Genomic DNA, 26,887 nt, shown 5'->3' with positions numbered 1-26,887 from the left:
ATATGGTTCTTAAGAACATTTTGTCTCTTGGGGTCATCTTCATTTGACAAACACATCAAAAGTTAAGTCTCTGTGGATCTTAAATTAGTCAGATGTTTTGACTAGTCAACTTCTCAAAGCCAAACTTCAAATATTGATGAATGAATGATTGAGGATACTCACATAAGCTCATATATGCATAAAATAATGAATGAAAGAACTTCCCTTGATTGGATTTGATCATAGGATGAGGTTGTTTCATGAGCAAGGCACAGTCAATGCACAGTTGAATTAGGGTTTCCTTGGGAAACAATCCTCAAGTCCTTTGGTTTTTCTTAATCAAATTGGCAAATTGAGATACTTGGGAGGCATATATGATGATTGAGAGATTTTTAACCATTGTCATGCTTGATTTCATCTTCATCTAGCCATTTCAGTGAGTATAGGAGCCTCCTAGGAGCAAGGGCACATGTGATCACTTGAGCTTCAAAACAAAAGAAGTTAGTGACATATTTTTGTGCTTTTGGTTAGTAAACAAAATAAGAAAATCAATAACATACAATTCAAGCATGCTTGATGGTCTCAAACCAACTCACACAAGTCCCAACCCAAGGGTTAAGGAGCCACACATGCTATGATTCTTGAGGCAATGCAATGAGCAATGATATGATTCCATGAGGGATCTTAGGGTCAAAATTAGGGTCTTACAAACATATCAAGGATATACTTCCTGGGGAATCATAAACAAACGAATCTACTAGGGATTCCACTGTTGGGACAATTGGGATACTTTTGTTGGGTATTGGGCAAGAAGTAACAAACTGCCAACTAAGAAGAATATTACCAGTTACTGGATAACAAACTCTTAGAAGACTTAAAGGATCTATCTAGGCATGGTCTAGAAAGAAACAGTCAATCAAGACTCAACCCAATGAGGATATAACTCAAGGGGAGTGATTCCATCCAGTTAAACAACTGGGGAGGAAACTGAAGTAATAATCATCCACGAGGAAACAACTCAGTGGGGAAGAGGAGAAAGGTTAAAGTCTTTCTTCCTAAGGGGCTGACACTCTACAATTGAGGGAGGACAGACACTGAGGTTCGTATGGGGATAAAGTGCCGCCATAACAGAGAATGAGAATCTCAAACCAACAAGTTAATCAGATATGACGATGCAAATATGCAATTATGAAATTATATGAATGTATATGTATATGTATATATATGATGCTTATGCTGACAAAACGATCACAAAGGATACAAAAGTGTCTCAAAGAATTTCAATCATCGATGCAATCCTTGGTCAATCCAAAAAAGAGGGAGACAACTGTTGGAGAACAGAGAAATCAACATCCCAAGGGCTCAAATCTAGCTGGGGGAAGAGGAGATCTGCTGAGGAGAGGAACCATTATCAAGTCTGCAGGGAATTTTAAGTCAATGCCATATCAAATGGGATCCCCGGAGAAGTTTCATCTTCTGATGGAAGCTCCCTCGTTCCCCAATAGTGCTTGGTTCTGAGAAGTATTGGTAATGTCCCTTGCAGGGTTGTCTCCCATTTATGGTGTTGACTTAAAATTCCCGCAGCATTGACTTATCAGGATCCTCAATAGATCCCTCTTTATCCTTAGCATGTTTGGTTGATATTTTCAGTAGTGCTTTCTCCCCCCCCCCCCCCCCCCCGGTACGAAGTTTGGCATGTTTGGTTAGATGCATGTTCTCCATGTCTTTCCCCAACCAGAGTTGAATTTATTCTGAGCTACATGATTTATTTTCATCCCTATCAGATTCTCCAGTGGTTGTTTCCATCATGTTGAGATTAGCTGAGTGTTTAGTAGTGATGATTCAAATCTTCGTTATTTGTATCCTTTGTGCTGGTTTGTCGGCATAATCATACACATACATGCATATTCATGCATAAAACACAGCATTAGATATTTCATTGTGCATTTTATCGCATTAATTTTTCTTTTGATCCCCTGCTTTGGTGATATTATTTCCCCATGCAGATTTGGTGTGTCTGTCCTCCTCCAATTGTAGAGTGTCAGTCCCTCAAGCAGAAAGAGTTTATCCTTTCTCATTCCCCACTGAGTTATTTCCTCATGGATGATTATTATTTTAGTAGATAATATATCTCTTTTACTCTTGTGTTTAAGTTTTGATTCCCTAGTTGAGTTTGGTTTCGTATTTCTTTGAGAAATAGAATCCCTTTTTGCGTGAGTATTTCAACTTTGTTTTGATTTTCGCATTTCCCCGGTGGGTGTTCCTTGTTGTATTGGTCTTATCCCAATACAAGCATATTTTCCTTTTTTCCGACCGAGTTTTTCCACTGATTTATTTTCATGGAAAATCCCCTCGTGTCTCCAGCAGTTTTCAAGTCGTAGCCTGGCTTACGCATAGCTTTTATCCTCATAGTCTTTGTCTCCTCAATGAGCTTTCCTTATGGAACATATTATGCTCCTGTGGACTTTCAGTCTCTTCGGATTCTTTTCCTTTGTGGAAATACATTCCCCATAAAGATTATTTTAACATTCATATCATATGCATCACGAGGTCTCTTAGGGGCCAAAATTTGTTTCTTGATATTGTTATTTAAGTTCATTCTACTGAGTTGATACGAAGATTTTAACCTTCACATCCTCAGCTAGAATGTCCTTAAATAGAGGCAGTTGTAAGACCCTAATTTTGACCCTAAGATCCCTCATGCTATCTCATCATTTGCGTTGGCTTTGGGATCACACTTTGGCATCCTCTTACCTCTCATTCATTGGGTTTGCATTGGGAGAGATCACCAAGTAAATTTGATTGTATCATACTTTATTTTCTTTTGTTTACTAACCAAAATACCAAAAATATGTCTAGTGTAGCTTTGTTTCTTTTGTAGGTAGTGTGTGCATCCACATGTGCCCTATCAAGCTCACAACTAGGGTTTAAGACCCTAATGGCAAGAGGTCAATCAAGTAAAGGTTAAAATTGGTTCTAAACATAATATATGGATTCCCATTTTCATTATTTGACATTTTGATCAACAATTCATCAAGAGTTTGAAGCTTGTTTGCCTTGGAAGCCCTAATTAATTTGGGTATCTTATGTGACTTCCTCAACAAGTTTCTTCAAAAATTGGTCAAATATTTCAAGTTATACTTCATTAAACATTCTTTTATGCATATATGATACTCCATGGGCCCTAAAGATCAACAGAACTGCAAGTTTTCAAGATGGTTCAAAGAAGTTGACTAGAGAAAGTCAACTAGTCAAAACTGGGGTTCCCTAGACCCTATCTCCTACAATATTTGTCATATGAAAATAATTCCAAGATAAACTTTACTCTTTATTACAATCCAAACAACTTTTATGTTGTCATCAAGAGCTAATTTTTCTTGGAAAGTCATCTTTTATGGTGAACGATTATAGGTCATTTTGTTTGTGCCCTAGTTAGGAGTTCAACTTACAAGGACCACAACTTCCTCAATGTTTATGATATGAAGTCCATCCAAGTTTCATGATCAATTTTAAGATGTCTACGCCAACTTTTATTCTTTGAGAAATGTCAAATTCAACATGCAAGGGCATGTTCCAAGAGGAAACATTATAGATCATTTTGGGCCATTACCATTGAACAAGCACTTTTCCTCAACTTCTAAAATCCATAACTCCCCCATGCCAAATCCAAATTATGTCAACTTTATAATCATATTTAAGAGGAATGGAAGAACTACAACTTTTGTGAAGAAACCATTTTCATTTGAAGCTCATAGAAAAAGTTATTCAAGGTGGAAGAAGTGGTCATTTTACTATGTACTTAGAAAATTTTCAACCATGTTTGACTTCTCCAACTTCCACCTCAAAATTCATCATTATCCAAACTCCAAATGGAAATTTGTTCAACATCAAATTTCCCCCCCCCCCCCCCCCCCCTTAATGTCGCCTTTCCAAAGCATCCAAGATCATTTTATTTGGACAAGAATTGAGAGACTTGCGCATGGTTCCTTTGTTGGGCTTGTTTTGGCAACTTTTGCATTCAAGTGATTAATTCCTTTTGCATGCTTCCATGTAATGACTTCAGCATCAATTTCACATGAATTGGAAATGGATTGCATCATTGGTTGGGCCTAATTCAATGCCCATGAACCCATGCACAACATTTCTATTTTTGGTTAATTTTCAAATGGTGCAAAATTGAATTCCATAGCCTATAAATACAAGTGCATTGCTTCAGAAATGACACAGACACATTGCCCAAGCCTTGCCAAGCTAAATCAGAACCCTACTCCATAGAATTCCTTGAATATTTCTTTGAAATCGAGTTTAAATTCCCCCTTCTATTTTAGGATTGAAACTCCAAGGATTCATTGCCATTTTCATCTCAATTTATCAGAGCAAGCAAGAGGAGGAAGAACCAAGTGGATTCACATTGAGATCAAGCCAAATCACTACAACCCGAAGTTGATTTTTCCAAAACTTCAAGCCTTCAATTCTCTCTCAAATCTCCATTATTCTCTTTATTATTTGTTGTCTAAATTCCTACCAATGTAGGCAACAAGATTGAGTTGCTTTTAGGTCAAATTGAAGCAACTCAGATCATGTACCTCAAAATTCAATTCCTCATATCTCTCAATTTATTTGGAATTAGATAAAATTGAGGCCAGATTTGAGCTCTTGAGCTTTTTCTCTTTAAAATAGTGTCCTTACTTTTCATATTCTTGGTGGTTGGTGGTGGACCAGTCTGGTGAGGTCCATCGGAGAAGACAACCAGAGCTATGGCTCTGGTGATGTATTGGAACGTCTCCTGGCCATTTGATATGTTTGAAACGTTTTAATCTCAACTCTTACTTTTAATTACCAAGCCTGCAGCGCATTGACTAAGGCACATGGTGGAATGCGCGCTTGGCTATCAGATCTGCCACCTCAATTAATGAGGGAGATCTGATGGCCCTCGTTTTTTCTATTTTTATTTTTAATTGTGATTTTTCATTTAATCCATTTATTTTGTTTAATTCATATTAATTTCATTTTTATTCCAAAAAATATGGAACATTCACCAAACATCTTTAAATATTTTCCTCTTCCATATTTTGAATTAAAATAATTTTTTGGAATAATTTTGATATTTTTCATGAATCAAATGATTTTTGACTTGTTTTAAATATTTTTAAAATACTTCTGACTTTCCAAAAATTATGAAATTTTTTGTCTAAGGTCTTTTGACCTTGTTTGACCTAGGATAAATCCCTTTGCCATTTATATGGTGTTTTGAAGGGATCTGAGATTTTGCCCATTTTAAAATGTATTTTAATTCATTTTTAATTTGATTTTTTAATTGATTAAATATTCAAAAATTATGTTGAGTCATTTTTATGGTCTTGTAATGTTTGACTTTCTGTTTGGCCTTGCTCATGGTTGATTTGACTTTTGTTTGATCAATACCATTGGATTTAGGGTATTGATGAAATGTACATTTCATCTCCCAAAATGAATGAATAGTATTTATCAGATGAAATTCCTCCCATGATCAATTTGGGTTTCTACTTTCCCTTCCCTTTACATCTTCATCCCTATTCTTTCCCAGTCCCTCATTGATCAATGATTTCTCTAATGTCTAAATGCTAGTTGATTCATCAATGACCTTGTGTCAGATGAATCAACATAAATCTGTCTGAGATATGTATTTCCCATTTCTTTTAGTGTGTGGTATGTTTTAGGAGTTTGGTTCTTTGTACCAAACCTCTAACATGCATTAACACCTATATTTCTTATTACCCGGTCTCAGATAGTTGTGACTTCTACATAAGTCCAATTATGATTGCTTAACATAGAGCTAAATTTATCCCTCAAAGCATATCATTCTAGTAAGTGAGATTGTAATTCTCCCATTCTTCATGGCATTGTGTAGAAACTTGACCTTTTTTCCATTCATGAGAGCTAGTGGCATACTTGTTGATTTATCCAAGTTGGAGCCCTTCTCATGGATGATGTCTTAGGTCAAGGATTCATACTTGTGAATGAATGATTGAGTGTTCTCCAAAGAATGACTTAGTCAATTAAAACTCATCACTAACATTTGACTAACATTTGACTAACAGTGACTAACTTCTTGATTAATGTTGTTTGACTTTCAAGTCATTTACTTAATGCACTTTAAATTTCAAGTACCTTTATCATTCATTGCCATTTACATTTCATGCAACTTGTTTATGTTTCAAGTCCTTTTCACTTTGCTCATTTGAGCCATATCTTGTGATTGTATATATTGTTTGTTTGTTTTGTTTTGTTTGTCGTCTTAGGACCTTAAAATACTTAATAACAACAAAAACCCTAAAAAACATCCTGGTGGACTGTTGGACTTGATCTGAACTTTTGGACTTAGACTTAGGCAACATTCCATATGCTAAAGGACTTGGCCAATGACACTATTTGAGACTGAGCTATCTTTGACAATGCCTTTTATCTGATGCAAGAACTTGAGTGCCCCTTTGATCATCTGTCATTTTGTCTTTGTGTTTAATGGTTATTTTGATTATGTCTGATTATTGTTTTAGTTGATCAAGGAATATTTCATCTGATACATTGGAAGACATTTGAAGACTGCTAGCTATTGGAATGCTCGTTTGGATATTATGGCTATCTTTATTTGATGCCTTGGTCTTCATATGTTTTTCTTGGATATTGTGTATTGCTTGTTGCTTGTCAAAGTCCAAAGGAAAATGGGTTTCTATATGACATTTTTGTCTGTTGGATTGCATCCCATTGGTCAGATCTTTTCAACTCTTAACTTTTAATTTTTGTCTAGGATAGTCCCTTCATCTCCTCCCACTTATTTAATTTTAAAATCTCTCTCCCTTTTCAAAAAAAAATTGTTTGTGATTCCAAATTTAGACATGTTAATGATTAGAAACTTTGTCCTTATGCCATTGACTTTTCAAACTTTTTCTTAAATCAAACTTATGAATAAACTTAACCATATTGAATTTATTTCAAAAAGACAAAAAGAACTAACAACCTCATTCAAATCTTTGTCCTTTTGTGCCTTTTCATTTAAACTTTTGTTAAAATCAACTCACCAACACTCTTTGAAATCTTTACCATGAACTACGGGGTTTTGATCCCTCATTTTTATGTTGGTACGTAGGCATAAGACCGAAGGTCTTGTCAAACACAAAAATATAATTAATGAATTCTTTTCTCATCTCCCCACTCTATATTTTTCATCAAACATCATTTATACCCAAAACATATGCATACAAAAAAGGGCTCCCTATGAGTACCTAAGACACTTTGGGTGCTAACACTTTCCCTCTGTGTAACCAACCTCCTTACCTGTAATCTTTGACATTTTATTAGTTTTTATTTGAAAACTTCTTATCTTTGGGTTTTGTTCATACTTTTCCTTTTTCCTTTGGAAACAATAAAAGCGCGGTGGTGACTCTGATTTTACTGACGTCAAGTTTATCCATATCTTGATGGTCATGAATTTATCGCTACACACATCATATGTACAAACTTTCCTTATTCAATAAAAAAAATTCCTTTATCAGTTTGATTTTCATTATCAATTTTTATTTCCCTTATTTTGAGTGCGAATAATTTATTATTTTTGATCATATAATGCCACAAAACATCGAGAATAATAAAATGCTAAAACGAAAGAAAAACTTTGTGCATTGCCTTGTTTACTTGAAAAGTTATAAAGGGAGATCGGCAGTCTACAATGAACACATGATACACAAAGCATCTCAATAACTGGTCGGCCAAATCACAGATCTTTCTCATCCTTAGTAAGGGTCATGTTTGAAATCCCCCATAATTTGTAGCAATATGAAATGCTCTCCTATGTGACAAGCTCTCTGATTCAGATATCAAAATCGGAGAGTCAGAGCCTACCGCCACACAAAAATTGTCTCACCCTTTTAAATAAGATTCGTTTCTCTCACAGAGATAACCTATATTGTTCCAGAGCATGCGTAACATCATGCATCATGAAAATCAAACATATATCATGCATATCAAACATTTCTCTTGTGATTGATCTATTTCCCCAATAAAATATGTCATTCAATCCCCAATAGATAATCCTACAAAAGACATGTTTTCCATTTCATGTCCCCATCAAACAAGGTCCCATAATACACTTACCTTCCTCACACTACATTCACTCTGTTCTCAACGAACAAATTTTTGGATATTCTTGTATTTAATTCTCTTCTACCATAAAGGCCTGAACGATCATCATCATTCGTACATTCAAGTCCAAGATGATTAAATAGGGGCAACTGTCATACCATAAAGTTTTCCCTCCCCTTTTCACTTTTACCTGACTTTTGGTCTATGGTTCATCTGCATACTCATTAGACAAGCTTACATTCAAACTTCAAATATTCCATTAACAAAATCCAAATTTACAAAGCACATAGAAAGAAAACCCTAATTTTGACCTAGGTTGACTTTTGGTGAACTATTGACTTTTTAGTCAAACAGATGACCAAAGTCAAACTACCTAAACCCTAGTCTTCTTTTTCTCCATCCTCAAGACACTCCATTTGTGTCCTCAAAGTCTTCAAATCTTCCATGTCCTTGAGGTATTCTAACTTCGTCACAACTTGTCAACCTTCAATACCATTCCAAGCCTAGTTCCTTTCAACCAAGTCTCATCCTACCATGTACCTTAGTCCTGTAACAACAAGGAAAAAGCACCATACACATTAGAAAGACCAAACAAATCCTGCACAAACTCATCAGAACAACTCAAACCAAACACATACACATTTGCAATATATAAACTTACACATTGAACATTCATGCAAAACATACATAACCTACACAATAAAATTCAGTAGGAATACCACACAAATTTAATACATGTATTAAGATTCATCATTCAATCACATGCAATGCACAAGCCAGCATCCAAGAGAATCATCAATTCAAACCAATTGCCTATTAATATTAACATTACTAACAGTTACCTAAAAAACAAATTTCTGATTCAGACACTAACCAACCTCTAACATTTAATCTTACTAATTTTTAATTGTCATTAATGTTTCTTTTTAGTGCTATCAAGTCAAGTAAAAGAGTCAAACAACATCAATTCATTTCTAAGTCCAATTGACTTACTAATATCCTACTGACCAATTAACATGTAACATTCACTAATTAGCATAATAGTTCCATCAATCAAATTAAATAATTCCTCATCAATTCCATAACAATTCAACTAACAAAATAATTAGTTCCAATTCTAATAACCTGAATATCAAGCTTTCATGAGCATAGCAATTCAAATTTCCATAACAGTTCAAGTTTCATGAGTATAATTCAATTACTAGTAATTCAGTTCAAACCATTCTTTTTTAATCTACATGTAAATAGTCCATTTAACTAACAGTGTGCAAGAAATTAAATTGCATTAGAGTAAATTGCAAGAATTAAATGCTTGAATTAAAAGTTAGTCATTAGTAGTTAGTGTTAGTGTGCCATAAGGCAATTTAGCGCTATGTTAAGCAATCGTAAGTGGACTAATGTAGTAGTCACACCTATCTGAGGCCGGTCAATAAAAACTATAGGCAATAAACACAAGTTAGAGACCATGACTACTAAGCCAAGCTCCTACAACTTGCCATGCCAAAAGAAAAGAATAATGACCTTGTATTGATTTAGATTTTTTGCTTGACCAAGAAGCAACATATCCTTAATGCAAAGCAATTCACTTGATCTTTGATCAAGATGAATTTGATTTGAGTCAAGGAAGGTTAAGCCTCTCATATGTCAAGGCTAACCACCAATCTTTAACTCATTGGTCAAAAAGAAAAAAGAAGAAGAAGAAGAAATGGAAATGTACATAATTGAAATTCAAATGACATAAGCAACACACATTGACCAAACATGAATGGAATCAAAGTCAATCAATGGTAAACAGAAGTGAGATGAAGCTTAGAAGTTAAGAAACAAATAAAATATTTTTGGTATTTTTTTTTGGAATTAAAATAATACTTGAATTAAAATAAATAAACAAAGGTCAAACTTCAAATCCATTTCAAATCAACTTGGAAAAGTCTAAATGGATCATCCTAAGTTCAACATGGTCAAACAAGGTTTGAACTTTTTTTTTTATTATCATTTTTAGAAACCAGAAACTAATTTTAAAAAATTAAAAATGAAGAAAATATAACATAATTGAACTAAAATCTCAAATAAATCTCAAATCAATTAATAAATTAATGAGAACATTTTTCATAGATTCATCATCATTCAAAGATGTTAATAAAATATTTTTGGCATTTTTGTATATTGGAAACTATTTTAAATGAATTAAAAATAACCAGAAAAGAGAAAATTCACAAAAAATATTAAATGACATCATAAAAAATTTTAAAAATCATTTTTAGAAACTAGAATTAAAAAGAGAAATAATGCAATTGGTCCCATATTTTTTAGATTAAAAATGAAGAAGTTATGAATTTTTGAAATAAAAGGAAATTAAATGAATTAATCAGAAATTAGAAAAATCCTGGTGCGTCTGATCCTGATTCATTAAATGACGTGGAGGATCAAATGGCTCCTAGGTGCGCGCTCATGGTGGACCAAAGTCAGCAGTGAAACACACATATTAAATGAAAGTCATAACGTTCAAGGGCTAAGATTATATTAGAAGCCAAGCATCCAACGGCCATGGACTCGTCCACGTGGGGACGGTGGTGGAAACCACCGTCTTCTCCGGTGAGACTCACCGTCCAGCCAGAATTTGCAGGTTTTGAAAACTTAATCAAAATGCACGATCCTTATATCATTGGAAAGCTGGGGTGATGTACATCACCCCCGTGCCATTGGTTTCCACTCAAGATCACTATATGAAGAGAAATCAGAGATGGAAATTTGTGGAGTTCAAACTGAACTTGATCAATTCATGAAATTAAAAGTTCAAATCAATTGCCTCTCACATGAGGACTTTAGAGGTACCAACAAACACAAGAAATAAGAAATATCCAAGGAGTTTCGAATCAAAAAAGTTTGAACAACAACCTTTGTAGTGCAACTTTATAAGGCACGATCTCCTCCAAGTCTTTGATGCAGTGTGTTCTTGAGATGGCAAGGGAGCAAGGTCTAGGAATTGAAGCTCAATGATCAACCAATGAAGTTGAAAATTGAACTTGAAAATTGAAAGAGAAAAGCAAAATTCCTTTTAATGGAGGTTGGGATTCTACTTCTGCAGCAATTCAGGCGCCTTAAGGTTGGTCTTGAATGAAGCCAGGCATGTGTATTTATAGCAAGAGATGATGCAAGCAATGAAATTCTCATGTGTGCATGAGCTTGGGTCCTCCATCCATGATGCATGGGCCTGTACAGGCGCATGGGAGGCCCAAACTTGATTGGTTTTGCATGATTATGATGAAACAAGTGAAATTGGACGTGTACATGGCAATGCAATGTGGTGTGCAAGCAACTTAATCATGTTATGCATAAATGAACCAAAAACTTCTCCTCTTCGAAAATACCACTTACCAAATTGAAACATAGCCATGTGGGTAATGGTTGGAAAGGTATTGACATGAGGAACAAATGTTATGTTGAACAAAAATTCATTTGAAGTTGTTAAATTATTGAAAACAAACCATGAAGTTCAAGGTACAAAACATGTGTATGGAAATTTTGCCAAAATGGACGAACTTCAAGCCCTTCTATTTCAATGATACAAGCCTCAAATAACAAATCCTTCAACATAAAAGTTGTATATATTTTCAATACAATCAATTTGGACTTATATTTTACATCATTTGGATTTTTTATGAGAAAGTTATGGGCACTTGAAGTTGGACTTTTTCACATTTCAATGGCTTTGGTCCAAAGTGACCTATAATGTTTTGTATTATCACTTGTATTTATTTTAGGATTATGAAATTTTGTCCAACATAAAAAATTAACTAGACATCTTAAACTTTCTAATTACTTTGATACCACCTCAAAATCATGAAAAATGAGTGAGTTAGGTCCTTGGGAAGTTGAGCCAAAATTAGGGTTTCAGTCAAAATAACCTATAATGTTTTGAAATGAATGATGACTTTCCAAGCTTCAAATAAATTTTTTATGAACATTAAAGTTGTTCATATAGTTCTTAAGAACATTTTTTCTCTTGGGGTCATCTTCATTTGACAAACACATTAAAATTTAGGTCTCAGTGTATTTCAAAATAGTCAGATGAATTGACTGATCAACTTCTCAAAGCCAAACTTCAAATCTTGATGAATGAATGATTGAGGATACTCAAATAGGCTCATATATGCATAAAATGATGAATGAAAGAACTTCCCTTGATTGTATTTGATCATGGGTTGAGGTTGCTTCATGAGCAAGGCACAACCAATGCATAGTTGAATTAGGGTTTCCTTGGGAAACAATCCTCAAGCTCTTTGGTTTATCTTGATCAAATTGACAAATTGAGACACTTAGGAGGCATATATGATGATTTAGAGCTTTGTGAACCATTTTCATGCTTGCTTTCACTTTCATCTGACCACATCAATGAGTATAGGGGCCTCCTAGGAGCCTTGGATCAAATGCTTGCTTAAGCTTCAAAACAAACAAAGTTAGTGACATATTTTTATGATTTTGGTTAGTAAACAAAATAAGAAAAGCAATAATATACAATTCAAGCATGCTTGGTGGTCTCAAACCAACTCACACAAGTCCCACCCAAGGGTTAAGAAGCCAAGATGTTATAATGCTTGAGGCAAATGCAAGTGAGCAATGTTATGATGCCATGAGGGATCTTAGGGTCAAATTAGGGTCTTACAACGTGCAATATTATATTTTGATTAGAATTTTAGTTTAATTTTAGAAATTAATAGGTGTTAGAATTTTAATTCCTTCATGATTTTAATTCTTTAAATAAAATCCATGTGCTTTCATACCTTGATCATGCCTCTGAGTGATTTAATTGATCGAAGTCAATTTTGATCCATTAATCATTTCACATTTTATATTATTCCTCTATCTAGTCGAGTGATCATAAGTTCTTTGATCACTTGATAGGATCATATCTATGTACTTGTATCACACTGGATTCTAAATCAAACACAAGTTCAAGACATCATGCAAGACCTCAAGGATGAAGACTCTGGATATCAAGCACAACAAAAAGACTCATCTTCAACACTTATCAGTTATGATATAAATTATGCGCCACAAGCCTTAGGTAATTGAGAAGGAATGAAAGGGAGTATTCCTATCCTCATTATGAATGCCTTTGTATATGGGAAGTATGACCCAGTTGTTCAAAGTATTCACCTCCCTTCATAGGCTTTAGTGCAATTCAAATCGGATAACTATTCTTCTTCTCCACAAACAACGTCTCAACATTGCAACAATTTTCATCAATAATAAACCTCCTTTTTGGACCAAACAATGTATTCTTTGGACTTCCATACATTCTTTGGGTTAATAACCTCATGGTTAAATACCCATCCCTAAATCAATACCCTTCATGAATTTCCTTATGGATCCTCATGCTCTGGCGACCTTCATGCATTGCCATGTGGAGCCTCATGCTCTAGAAAACTCTTTCTTTTATTTTTTCCCTATGGAGCCTCATGCTCTAGCAACTTTCATGCATTTCCCTATGAAGCCTCATGTTATGGCAACTTTCATAAATTGCCATGTGGAGCCTCATGTAATGGAAAACCTTCATACATTTCCCCATGGAGCTTCATGCTCTATCAACCCCCTTTTTGTAGGTCTTAATCCTTAGATCTAGGTAAAATACTACAACCTTGCATTGGCTACACCATATATTGGTTAACGCCACACACTCTTTGGTTCAGACACACCTAATCCATGGATTCAAACAACACAACCCTTGGTTCCAACAATACTGTCACCATACATAAACAACTCCTTTCTCATTTCACGACACTTTTCTTATTGCACCATTACTTTTACACTTCAAGCAACTCTTTTACAATTTAAGCAATTTCTTTTGTATTCAATTCAATCAACTCTTTCTTTTACTTAATCACACAAACTTTTTCAAAAAAACTTTCTTTCTTTTCATGAAATAATTGTTATAATCCATTCCTTAGCAGTCATACTAAAAGCTTGGAGCATCCAAATAAGGATCAAAATCAGCTAACATCTACACACTTCTAGGATACGATTATAACTGTTCCTTAAAATCAACCAACACATCCATATTTTCTACCATGAACTACGGAGCTCTGATTTTCTCATTGCACTATGAAAATATGTAGGCACGAGGGTTTGAATCCTTGGCGAGCACATTAATTAGTAAACTTATTTTTCCCTTTTTATCATTTGCAAGTACCCTTAAGAGATAACACTTATTCGCGCAAAGAACAACCAAAATGGTTCCCGTTGAGTACAACTATGTGAGGGATGCTAATACCTTCCTCTTTCATAACCGACTTCCTTACCCTTTTTCTCTTCCCCTTGGGTTTTATCGATATTTTCCCTTTCCTTGTGGAATAAATAAAGTTCGGTGGTGACTCTGTTGTATCTTCGAGTCTGCGATGCGCTCAGGTATTTTTCACGGTGCAATAACTAGACAATGCAAACACTTTCCCTCAAGACTGTACCTTCTTTGACTTTTGACAATTAGTACTGATATATCCATGTTCTCCATAGTTAAAGCAATTTATCCCATTACTCTTACAATCAACAATTTTATGACCCGTGTTTCCACATTCGAAGCACTTTGTATCAAAACTCTGGCATTCATTAGAACAATGTTCCATGACACCTCACTAGTAGCATTTGACAGTAGCGGAAGCCCCTCCCCCACTTGGTTTCTTCTCACCCGAAATCTTCTATTTCCCCTTGCCAGTAGGAGATACATTAGGTTTTCCTCTAAATTGTCCCTTCCCTTTCTTCTCACTAAGACTTTTATAGTGAGCAGATCAGGCTATATTATCCTCACTGTAGATTATGCTCTTATTCACTAGTTCAGCATACCTACGAATTTGTTGGTATCCAACATCTTGTTTCATCATTATTCTCAACCCAGTTTCAAACTTGAGACATTTGGAAGTCTCAGCATCAACATCGTTGTAATGAGGACAAAACTTCACCAACGCCTTAAACTTCACAGCATACTTTTCCATAGTCATGTTCCCTTGCTTCAGCTCAAAGAACTTTATCTCCTTCTTTCCACGCACGTCCTCGGGGAAATACTTCTCTAAGAATTCATTTCTAAACAAAACCCAAGTAATCTCTATACCAATAGCTTCCAATCTCTGACGCGCGTTATCCCATCAATCCTTAACTTCCTCTGACAACATATGAGCACCCAATTGTACCTTCTGAACCTCAGTGTAGGCCATCATTCAAAATATCTTCTCAGTTTTTTTGAGCCATGCATGTGCACCCTCTAGATCATAGTTGCCCTTAAAAGTTAGTGGGTTGTTCCTCTGAAATTTTCCTAAATCACAAAACTTATCACGAGCTTCTCCTGCTCCCCCGTTCTGATTATTTTGTGCATTCTGATCCATCTTATGAGTAAGCGGTTCCAAAGCTTCAAAAATAGAACGATCGTTTATCCCAGCCATTCTACACACCATCAAACAAATATTAGAAGAAATGATGCATCGACAGTGTACACACACCCGTCACATACTAGGGATTTGACAACTTTACAAAACCTGGTCGGACGGACCGACCTGCTCTGATACCACTAATGTAACACCATAAACCGCACACATTAAGTTATCATGGAATTTGATTAAACATAATACAACCATTCAGTGTGTCACACACAACAAACACATAACATGCTTCGTAACACGGGTTATAATAGAATAGTTTAATACACATATTTATACTTGGTATGTTTACACGACATCCAACTCATCTGATCTGTACTTGGGATGTTTAGACGACATCCAACTCATATGATATGTATCACATACTCATACAATAAGGCATATACTGCAAGGTAGGATAATCAATATATAACATCTTCTTACACAATCTCAATCACAACAGAGTAAATATATTCTTACACCAACTCCTTAATCTCACCTCATTCACATGCCAATAACATACCAATTACACATAACATCAATATCATATGCACTTATCTCATTATGCAACTCATACTCAAAATACAACTCCATGTAACTCGATGCAACTTTATGCAAGTGGTGCCAATTCAATAATGATTCACTCAGGAATCGGGTCCCCTCTCTGAATCCATGAGCCCTCCCTCTGAGCTTGGGACAAGCTATTAGTCCACCATATAAACTAGTGACATGCCTCTTAACACAATTCAAATGTTTACATGCATCATGGCGTATGGACTTTGGTCCAGTTTTGGTGTGCTCTGGTTCGATGATGTAGATTTAAGAGCGAGTAGCTGGTTCCAGATGGGAATCAATGATGCGTTACTAAAGGTGTTAGTAACGAATTAGTGTGCTCTATTTTCAAGGAGGTAATTCAAGAGTGAAACATACATGTGTTGACAGTAACGATACCGCATGCATGCAGAGTCGTGATGTCGAGTACATTGCATCCATTGTTTGCATACATAATTGAATGACTATGTTGATATTGGTGGTTAAGAATACTTATATGGTTAATGTGAATGAATCGTGTTAAAATGATGTGAATGAGATATGTAATTATTGACGTTTGCTTAGGCTACCCTTGCATACTTTTGCACCATAATATATTTCGAGCGTATTCTCACCCGTTTGTTGTTCTGTGGTTCTGTGCTCCTTCTTGGGGTACAAACGAGCAGGTAAATGAGTAGTTGCAAGAAGTTGAAGGATGGAATTGATGATATTTTTCTTATCCTATTTTATGCGATATTTAGATTATGTAGCTCTGATCTATAACACTGGGCGGGCGAACATTATGTTTTATTATTTGTTATTACTTTTAAGGTTGTTGGTGCGAGCATTAGACTTGTAACTTGTTATGATATGCATTGTTCAGGTTGAAGGAATTCTTCCATAACCAAGTTTTATGTTTAAAAGAAAGTTTTATGAGACTTAATCGTTTGTTGAGTTACTTATTTGATTTATTTTCCGCTATGATGAGCCTATGTAAAGGTGTGCATGTGATGTTTAAAAGAAGATGTTTAAATTATTACATGTTTTATATAACCCGTGTTATGGAGCAAGTTTAAGTTGTGTTTGCGTGACACCCTATGTGTATAGTTGTTTTTAATTCTCATTTTTCGCGCTGGGGTTTTTAGGGTGTTACATTAGTGGTATTAGAGCCTGGTTGGTCCATCAGGCCATGTTTTGGTAATATTGTGTCTTCCCTAGTACACGACGAGTGTATGCACATTGTTAACGCATTAATTCTTCTAATGCCAGTTTGAGTGAACGATCACTAATGCTTTGGAGGCGATAGCTCAAGCGCTGCAGGGTCAATAGAATCAGACTAGTGATGGGTTCTGTGGATTGGGGAAGTTTCAGAGAAACAATTTACTGACATTCAAGGAAAAACATGATCTAGAGGGTGCGTAGGCATGGCTCAAAGAGATTTAGAAGATTTTTTGAGTGATGGATTAGACTAAAGTTCAGAAGGTGCAGTTCGGTACTTACATGTTATCATAAGAGGCCGAAGACCCGTGGCATAATGCGGATCAGAGACTAGAGGTTGTTGGTACTGAGATTACTTGGGTTGTGTTCGTAGCTAATTACCTAGAGAAGTACTTTCCTAAGGATGTGCGCAGTAAGAAGGAAATTGAGTTCCTCGAGCTAAATTAAGGAAATATGACTGTTGTTAAGTATGTTGTTAAGTTTGACGAGTTGTTGAAATTTCGTCCATACTACAATGGTGCGACTGCTGAGGGGTCGAAGTGTATCAAGTTTGAAATTGGATTGCGTCCTGAGATGAAGAATGGTATTAGGTACCAGGAGATTCACTAATTTCCTATGCTGGTGAATAAGTGTAGGATATATGATGAGAACAGCAGATCCTGTTATGCTCATTATAAGAGTCTTAATGAGAGGAAATGGAAGAATCAATATCATGTGAAATCGTATAGTGCTCCAGCTAAAAAAGGTAAGCAGACGACTTCAGATGAGAAAAGGTCATGTGGGGGAGAGACTCCCGGTTCTGTTAAGTGTGGCAGTTGAGTCACCGTGCTAATGAATGCAAGAATAAAGTTTTAAGGTGCTCCAAATATGCAAATACAGGTCAGCGTATTTCTGATTGCAAGAGTGATGGGCCGTCTTGTTACAACTATGGCGAACAGGGTCACATTAGTATTAATTGTCAGAAACCAAATAATGAGCAGTCTGAAGGGAAAGTCTTTGCTTTGTCAAGATTAGATACTACTAGCTTTGACAGGTTAATTTGATATTTAGAGTCACATTTCTCTTGATTATACTGAGAAGTTGAATTTAGAATTGTCTTCTATGGTTGGAAGTGTGATTGTTGATACCTCAGCTTTGGGTCTGCTAACTACTTCATGGGTTTGTTTGAATTGTCCGTTGAATATTTTCGATAAGCATTTTGGGATGGATCTAGTTTGTCTACTGTTAAGAAAACTTGATGTTATCCTTGGAATGAAATGGTTGGAGTTCAATTGTGTTCGTATGAATTGTTACGATAAGACGGTGTCATTTCCATAGTTTGATGCAAGTGATGAGTTGTTTGTGTCTGCTAATCAAGTGGATGATTTCATGAAGGATGATGTTGAGGTGTTTATGATGTTAGCTTCTATGAAGGCTAAAAGCAAAGCTATGATTGGTGAGATATATATGGTGTGCGATTTCCCATAAGTGTTTCCATATGATATCAGTGATTTCCCACCAGAGTGCGATGTCGAGTTTGCCATAGACTTAGTACCTGGTACTAACTAGTCTTGTGTCGATGGCTCCTTATAGAATATCTGCTTCAGAGTTAAGTGAGCTGAAGAAGCGATTGAAAATTTGCTTGTGAAAAAGTTTGTTCGATCGAGTGTTTCGTCATGGGGAGAGTCAGTGTTGTTAGTCAAGAAAAAATATGGTAGCATGAGGTTGTGTGTTGATTATCAACAACTGAGTAAGGTGACTATAAAGAACAAGTACTCTCTTCCGAGAATCGAGGATTTAATAGATCAGTTATTTAGTGCTTATGTATCCAATAAAATTAATTTGTTGTCGGGTTATCATCATATTCGAGTAAAGTCAGACGATACTCTGAAGACTGCATTCAGAATGAGATATGGTCACTATGAGTATTCAGTGATACCGTTTGGCGTGTCTAATGCATCTGGAGTGTTCATGGAGTACATGAATAGAATATTTCATATGTACTTAGATTAGTGGATTATTCATACTAGTACTTAAATAAGCATGTAAACAAATTTGTAGTAATATATGTTTTCAAATTCAAAAGTGTACAACATGATCCATTAGCTCAGTTGGTTAGAGCGTCGTGCTAATAACGTGAAGGTTGCAGGTTTGAGACCTACGTAGACCATCTTTTCAGTTATTTTTTATTTGTTTATATATGTTATGTTTTGCAACCTTTTATCCATTTTTTTATTTGGTCCTCTACAATCATATGTCCATACATAGTTATAAACTTAACACGTTTAACGAGATTATATTTATATATATATATATATATATATATATATATATATATATATATATAATTATCCAATTTTATTTATTTATTCGGTCCCCTGCAATCATATGTCCATACACAACTATCAATTTAACTCATTTAACGAGACTATATGTTTTTATATATTATGTTTTGCAATCTTTTATCCAATATTTTTTATTTATTCGGCCCCATACAATTATATGTTCATACATAACTACCAACGTAATTCGTTTAATGAGACTATATATTATGACATTCCACTAATAAAGTAAACTTTAGAAAATATCTTACCCTGTGAGAAAGGAAATGATTAGATAATAGTAACTTGAAAAATTCCCACGATGATTTAAAACAATAAGATAACTCGAATAAACATCCTTTTACATAGATGCATATGTACACAGAACATGATGATGACTTTCCATGAGTTGCAATCTTTATTCTTCCACCTTTAAAGTGTATACATCCACAATTATGACATTAGACTGTGATGAATAAGTTGCATATGGAATAAGTTACATCCACCATTCTTGACCTAAAGAGCCTGATACACAATCTCTCCAATATTAAAGTAGCAACTGGGCAGATAGTTTAATAGGGGATGACAAGGTCTCTTAGTGAATACTTGATCAGACCCAACCCACTCCTTCTCGGGGAAGATGTGGAGGGCCACTTCCTCAACGAGTTAAATAAGACTCAGACAAGGATTAACTTAAGTATCGGTTGAACTCAGTTAAATAAGACTCATTCAAGTATTGAGTTTGTACTCGGAAGTAAAGGTTGCCTCATGTCAACATATGTCACCGGTGGAGTACCGTATTATCCAGAGATATCTTCTTATAATTCCTTTATTTTCTATTGATGAAGTTTGTCATGTTTGTCTCAAGGCGTGTTTGGATACATTTGGGGAACACACAATTCATTTGAAGGAACTTTCAAGCTTCAAAAATCGACATGACCTTGTTAGAATATCATATTTGATATATTTTGCGGTCTAGAGTATCAGTAAAAAAATAGGTGTGATGTGAATTTTATGACTGACCCGCACGAGGAGAGATCGACAATTAAGCCATTGAATATTTTGGTGTATGAGAAAGCAGGAGAAAAACATGCATGTGGACTTGACACAGACTTCTCTACTAGTGGGACTGTGAACTTATGATTTTACTATAGAATGTCAAAAGTGACGAGCTATAACCTTTTAATAGTGGAGCAATATATATAAATATTTTCTTCTATTTAATTTTAAATATTATATTTAAGTTTTGTATGATTTTTTATAAAATAATTATATTTAATAGTAAAATTAATATAATTTATTAAAGTATATTTTTTTAATTATAATTAACACGTAAAGTAAAATTCAATAAATAAAATTATGTTAATAAAAATATATTATGTTAAATATTTAAAAATTATAATTATTTTGATATTGAAAAAAGTGAAAATATAATATTTTTAGACAAAATTTTACATGAATTTTTGATGATATTTTATCAAGAAAATGATATTGTATTTAAAATGAAACGAAGATAGTACTGATCATGAACAAGTATTAAAAGATAATTGGACCATTAGTCCATACTTCCTTGCATATGGTTCTGTCTCTCTCTGAACGTGTTTCGATAATCAAACATACTTTTATTTAATTTTTTAATATAAAAAATTATGAATCTTTTATAAAGTATCTAAAAATTTATGTATAATAATACTGTGTCTCTTAAGTAATTGTATTTCTTAATTCAATAAATGTAAAAGTGAGAATTGTTTATCCTCCTACTACCCTTTTCAACTTTTCTTTACCAAACTATCATAATTTTCCCACAAAATACTAAAGTACTACCTTTTCAAACAAAACATTTCCAGCCCACTATAAAATTATAGAGCCCAGAAAATGTAATTTATTTTACTTGTGAAAGTACCTACAGATTTATTTACGAATTTATCTACAAAATATATTACTTATAGAATTTTCTACGGATTTCAATAAAAATGTTCCACATAAAAATTTGTAGGAAATTCCATAGATAATATATTTCGTAAGTAAATTCACAATTCCTAGAGTATTATTGAAAAAAAAATAAACAAAAGGGAAGCATTAGACGGCTATGTTATAATTTTTAACACACACCCGCCAAAACATTGGACGACTATGTTATACCAAAAAAAGTTTTTTTTTAAAAGATGGTAGTTTTGTATTTTGTGTGGAAAAAATGGTAGTTGGTTAAAAAAATTGGAAAATGATGGCAGTAGGAAAAAAAATCTAGAAGAGAAAGCTGGTACATGTAAGACAAGTTGAATAGCATGGCTAAGATTAGAAGAATTTCGGTTGCATGATGACAAATTTTTAGCCACTAGGTCAATTGTGCCGTTATGAGCTATCAATTTGAGTTGACATGGTCTTTATGACAAATTAACGTGTGGGTGTGGGTAAGTCAATTGATTTAGTCCAACATAGTAAAGATGCGGGCCATACTTTTTTTTAGACATTTTAATTAATAAAAATATAAATAAAGTAAAATCTCCAATTTAATCCAACCTATGTTGTTTAGACTATTTAATCTCCAATTTAATCTTCAAACAAAGAAGTAAGTTTTTGATTTCACCGTAGGTATCATAACTTTGATTTTGCAGGTGGCATTCTAGCTTTTAATTGTATAGCATATGAATATTCTTTATGAGATTCTTAACAACTATGTTTCTTTTAAAATTTGACAACACCTATTTTGGATCCTCTAAAAGAGTGGTATGCTTGGGATCATCTTCCTTTTCTTGGGTCCTCCTCTTCTATTTCACACCCTTCTATTTATTTTTAGGGTTAGTGTTACTTTTTATTTTTTTATTTTATCTTAAAATCAATTTTTAAGGTATTTGGATTATCATATTTATTGTGTTTGGTCCAAATTTAGATTTTGAATCCATAAAATGGTGATTTATTAAATATCATTTTTAGCACCAACATTTACTATTTTTAGGCTTTATAAATTTTTAGAATGAAAATTATGTGTTGGGATTAAAATAGAAGGATTAAGGTATCATTTGTCCGGACTTTTTGTTGAGTTATCTTTTACTTTAAAGAAAAAGCAGGGTCAAATTATATTTAGAAAAAAAATTCTTATAAAAAGTGATTTCTTTATTAAGAGTAAAATTACAATTTAAAGAACTTCTACTAAAGTTGTTGAAAGGAACTTCATAAAAAAAAATTGAATATTTAATTGCATATAATTTTTTCAAATCCTCGTGAACACAATTTTTAATATCAAATTATTATAAATTATTTTTCAATTATTTACACCAGCATACATTTTCATAATTATTTCCATATTATTTTATTTTATCTATTTTTTTAAAATGTTCATTCATATACCAACATCATCGTTATTATTGTGCAATATTTAATTACAATGGTGGATTATATAATGTTAATTTAATTTATTAAAATTATTAATTTTAAAAATATAAAAAAAAAACCATGATGTCAATATTTTTTTAATTAGTGATTTATTCACTCATACACATTATTAAATATTTATAAAAAAATATTTATTTAATTCGTATAACATATTTCATATCTTTTAGGGAAAAAAATTCTACATATATTTAATATTTTATTATTTTTGTAAGTATGAATCATAATCATTATTTTTACTCACAAATATTATACATCAAACACTAACACTAAATTTAGAAAAAAAATTATATTTTATTATGTTCTCATTTTATTACATTAGTTCATTCATATATCAAATAAAATATTTTCAGATATATATCAAACAATTTTTTGTTTGAAATTATTTTTAAAATTGAAAAAATAATAGTATTACCAAATAATTTTGAATTTTTTTTTTAAATATCCAAAATTTTAAAAAAAAATTCAAAATTAACCATTTTTTCAAAAAAATTACACAAATGGGCAAAATTTGCCCTAATTGTGTACATAGGCGCCACCCTAGTTGGCGCCTACCCTTAATGGGTAGGGCAAGTCGCCACTAGGAGTGGCGCCTATGGCCCTTTTTTTTTTTTTTTTTTTTTTTTTTTTTTTTAAATGTTTTATTAATTTTTTTTTTTAAATTTTTTTTTTAAATATTAGATATTTGATAAATATATTTTTTTTATAAATTATATTAATTTATATTAACACTTATATATAAATAAAATTATTACAAGATATATATATATTAATTTATATATATATATTAATTTATATATATATATATATATATATATATATATATATATATATATATATATATTAATTTAATTTATAAACAATTAATATTATACACATTTAATTAATATATATAAATATTTATTTACAAGATATATATATATATATATATATATTAATTTATATATATATATTAATTTAATTTATAAGTAAATAATATTATTTATAAATTTTTGGGAGAATTAGGGTTATTCATGTTAAGGTTAATGTATCAATTATAATTAGGGTTTATTGATCGGTTATAATCCGAGTTTGGTAGTTATGACCTAATTGAAACCCTAATTAATCAAGTGCGACACTAATTAGGGTTAGGTAGACTGGTGTACAACCCAGATCTTTTCCTATAAATAAAGTGTTATTTCCTTGCATTTTCTTCACCACTGTTTCCTACCACCTTCTGTATCAAGTTGAGTTCATGGCATCCCCAAGACCGTCGTCATGGCAGCGAACATCATCAAGGCGCCCGGATCCTGAACCAGTAATCTTAAAAAGGGATGGGCATGTTATTTTCTCGCCTTTGAAACCCCCAATGGAGATGAAATTTTGGAACATCCGTTCGTTGGACCAACTAAAAAGGTCCTTGATGTCTTGGTTAGAGGGAGATTACCAACCTGGTGAAGTCATCAGAAGGATTCAGAGGCTTAGAACAAGGTTCTCATTTGAAACTGGAGAAACGATACGTTGGTGGGTTGAAGTTGAAAGCGACATTGATTGCATCCAAATGATGCATGGATCAGACGACATAGTGTTAACTGTTGTAATTTCTTAGATTTTAATGGTTGTTTGTCATGTTGTTGTTGTATTTGTTATTGTTCTAGTACTTGTTCTTGTTTTAGTACTTGTTTTTGTTCCAGTATTTGTTTTTGTTTTAGTAATTGGTGTTGTAATGTTAGATGTTTGTGTTTGTTGTTCAAGTGTCATCTTCTATTTGGAATAAAAAGTAAACTTTAATTTAAAATGATTTTGGTACACAGATTTATGAAAGTGAAAACTAAGTTGTGGAACTAGATCCACGATATGGACATTTGTTCTTATTATGCCCTAGTTGTCTACATATGCTACACTTCCTCTGCATTTTCTCTGCGACGTCCATTTCAGTTCTAATGCGCCTGCTATTTGGGCGACCACTTTTATTCCGCCGCATCGATTCGTTGTGCCAAACAATTTCCCCGTCATACTCTGGCCAATACGCCTCCAATGCTACCACCGGAAAGGGATTGTCGTATACATTGAGCAATGTTGCAACTTTGTAGATTGGAGACACTAGCGATAATGCATCGAAGTGGCTGTGTGAACACGCTGCAATGACATGGGAACAAGGCATACGATAGGCCTGAAATTGACCACAGTCGCACCAACGGTCTGGTATTAGGACCCTATACTCTTGTCTGGGCAGCCCTTGGTTGTGGTCAATTGTTTCCTTGACACTAAAAGTGTGGCCATGGCGGTCGAATTCCGTAACCCGATGGCTGCTGGCTTTGGCAGATTCCTGCCTCATAAACTTCATGCAGGCATCACTATATACCTGACTCGTCTGCAACACTTCATTCCAGCGCCTGCCTCTTGTTACGAACAACGTTGCCATCCGAAAATACGTCGCACTCACCAATGCGGTTACCGGGAGGTTACGTATCCCCTTAAAGACGCCGTTCATTGATTCCACAAGATTTGTTGTCATGTGGCCCCACCTCACCCCATCGTCATATGATCTAGTCCACTTCGCTCGGTCGATATTATCGATCCACCTCCCTGCATCAGAATTTGCCAACACTATTTCCCGGTGATAGTATTGGAATCCAGGTTGGTTTAAGGCATACCCCGCGTTTATCAAATGTTGCTTCAAGAAGTTATCCTTGAACTCCCGCATAAAATTTTGGGCAATATGCCTGATGCAGTAAACATGGGTAGACGGGGGGTCATGCCAACCATTTGCTGGATTATTGTATGAACTGTCTATTGAAGCGTGCCTGTCAGAAATCACGCAGATGCCAGCTTGTGGAGTCACGTGCGTTCGAAGATTCTTAAGGAAGAAACTCCATGCAGCAGCCGTTTCTCCTTCCACCAATGCAAAGGCTATTGGGAAAATATTTGAATTGCCATCTTGTGCGACCGCCATCAGTAACGATCCTTTGTATTTCCCATACAGCCAAGTTCCATCGACTTGAACAAGTGGTTTGCAGAATGTGAACCCGATGATGCAGGGACGGAATGCCCAGAAAAGTCTGTGGAAAATTCCATTACCTTCTAGACGAGTTCCGTCAGGGGATTGTGCAGGCAAGGTCTCCATTATAGTAACCGTCCCAGGTGAATACAATCGTAGTGCAGCCAGGTAGCGTGGTAGTTGTTTGTATGATTCCTCCCAGTTACCGTACACCAGTTCAATTGCCTTGGTTTTTGCTAACCAAGCCTTTCTGTATGACGGTGTATATTTGAAAACAGCCACACAATGGGAGATAATTGTTTTGACCTTCAGTGACGGGTCAGCCTCAACTAGAGGTAATATGGAATGGCAGATCATGTCATGGCTAAGTTTGCGATGATCCTGTGCCATGTTGGTGTTGACGCAAATGTGAGCTTGAGATATGGACCCTATCACCCACGCATTATGCTTCTTCTTGTACGATGCCATCAACCTATATCCACACTCCGGATTTTTGCATTCAATAACGTATCTTTCCGGATTTGATTTGATAACATCGTAGTCAACATAATTTGTCAAGTGCCAGTTCTTTATTGCTAACAGACACTCTTCCTTGGTCCGAAATTGGTCACCCTTTTTTAAGTCCTCATCAGACCTCATATATGGGTTGTAGAACATATCTGATGAGGGCTCATCCTCGCCCAAGTTAAGTGTTGTGAAGTGCGCAGGAGGTGAGTAGCGTTGCGCTATAGGTATTTGAGGTTGGTCTTCGTCTTCAGAATGACGGTTCACCAAGTCATCAACCACGTCTTCAGCATCATCAACCACATCGTCTTCAACGTGGTGCTCAGCATCTTGTTCGTCATCAATCACAGGATCAATAACCTGTGATTGAATATTCTGAGTTGGTTGAGGTTGTTCCAACACAATGTACAACACTATGTAGTCGTAACCAGAGTACTCATGGTTACGAAGCATGTATTGTG

The sequence above is a fragment of the Lathyrus oleraceus genome, chromosome 4 (genome assembly GCF_024323335.1).
Source record: "Lathyrus oleraceus cultivar Zhongwan6 chromosome 4, CAAS_Psat_ZW6_1.0, whole genome shotgun sequence".
Lineage (NCBI taxonomy): Eukaryota > Viridiplantae > Streptophyta > Magnoliopsida > Fabales > Fabaceae > Lathyrus > Lathyrus oleraceus.
Note: the sequence above shows the minus strand (reverse complement) of the source record.